The following is a 278-nucleotide window of genomic DNA, read 5'->3' as shown; positions in this document are numbered from 1 at the left end:
CTACACCTTGCATTCTTAATTCTTACGCTTAACTGACGCGTGACCTTACGATTCTAGAGGTTTAAGGTTTTAGAGATAACCCTAACACCCTCTCACTCAATAGCAGAGGAGTCCTGTATCCATCGTCGCAGATTACCGCACCGTGTGCCTTCCATCGTTGCCTCACTCGCCCCGAGCTTCTCGCGGCAATTCGACAATCTTGACTTCTCTTCAATTTTCCCAGAACCTCGCCAACGAATATGTAGACATATATAATTCACCCAAATCGAAATAAATAG

The sequence above is a fragment of the Sphaeroforma arctica genome (genome assembly GCF_001186125.1).
Source record: "Sphaeroforma arctica JP610 unplaced genomic scaffold supercont1.1716, whole genome shotgun sequence".
Taxonomy (NCBI): Eukaryota; class Ichthyosporea; order Ichthyophonida; genus Sphaeroforma; species Sphaeroforma arctica.
The sequence above is the reverse complement of the archived record's forward strand: the minus strand, read 5'-3'. Positions refer to the sequence as shown.